At 44.5% G+C, this 1,190-nt stretch overlaps 1 non-coding gene across 1 annotated transcript; it reads right to left on the bottom strand.

Annotated features, from left to right (window-relative positions):
* Positions 1–559: 559 nt before the first annotated feature.
* LOC143155973 (U6 spliceosomal RNA) lies at positions 560–667 on the bottom strand. Its single transcript, XR_012994529.1, has one exon. It is a non-coding gene; the product is annotated as a U6 spliceosomal RNA (small nuclear RNA).
* Positions 668–1,190: the final 523 nt, after the last annotated feature.

The following is a 1,190-nucleotide window of genomic DNA, read 5'->3' on the forward strand; positions in this document are numbered from 1 at the left end:
TCCTTACATCCAATCTAAACCTCCCCTGGAGCAACTTGAGGCCATTTCCTCTCGTCCTATCGCTAGTTACTTGGGAGAAGAGACCGACACCCACCTCGCTACAACCTCCTTTCAGGGAGTTGTAGAGAGCGATGAGGTCTCCCCTCAGTCTCCTTTTCTCCAGGGTAAACAACCCCAGTTCCCTCAGACGCTCCTCATAAGACTTCTTCTCCAGACCCCTCACCAGCCTCGTTGCCCTTCTCTGGACACGCTCCAGCACCTCGACGTCCTTCTTGTAGTGAGGGGCCCAAAACTGAACACAGTAGTTGAGGTGCGGCCTCACCATTGCCGAGTACAGGGGCACGATCACTTCCCTCCTCCTGCTGGCCACACTATTTCTGATACAGGCCAGGATGCCATTGGCCTTCTTGGCCGCCTGGGCACACTGCCGGCTCATGTTCAGCCGGCTGTCAACCAGCACCCCCAGGTCCTTTTCCGCCAGGCAGCTTTCCAGCCACTCTTCCCCAAGTCTGTAGCACTGCATGGGGTTGTTGTGGCCGCATGGGGTTGTTGTGGCCGAAAAAATATGGAACGCTTCATGAATTTGTGTGTCATCCTTGCGCAGGGGCCATGCTAATCTTCTCTGTATCGTTCCAATTTTAGGTCACAGACAACTGATCCTATGCATGTGGCTGTATCAATATGAATGTGTTATTCTGTAAAGGATAGACTGTCGTCTTTACCATGAAAATAGAGGGTTTCTTTTGTTTTGATTTGGTTTAAGCAGAAAACTGAAATTTAACCTAAAGAAACACATGATAAAATGGTAGAATTCTGCACACTTGGTTCTAGCCATATTCTTTGTCTGCAGTGTAGTGTACTGACTGTATGGTCCTTTTAATAAAAAAGTTCATCACATTCATTTCCACCTAAATTTATACTTTATTCTGTATGCAGTGTCTGTTTACGCTAAAGAATGACACATGAAAAAGAGGTTGTTTTTTAGAAATATGACAGGTCTAGATGCTTTTGGTTGGTTGTAAAGTACATACTTAGGCCTATAGTTTTAATGATTACAGTAAAATATAACTATCTAGGTACATTTTACAGTGCAAAATTGTAAGGTAACTTCTTTCAGCACTTAAATTGGAAGGACTTCCTTTTAAAAAATGTCAATCAAAATCAACAACATGTCTTTTATGAAGTCTTCC

Source organism: Aptenodytes patagonicus, chromosome 1, assembly GCF_965638725.1.
Source record: "Aptenodytes patagonicus chromosome 1, bAptPat1.pri.cur, whole genome shotgun sequence".
Classification (NCBI taxonomy): domain Eukaryota; kingdom Metazoa; phylum Chordata; class Aves; order Sphenisciformes; family Spheniscidae; genus Aptenodytes; species Aptenodytes patagonicus.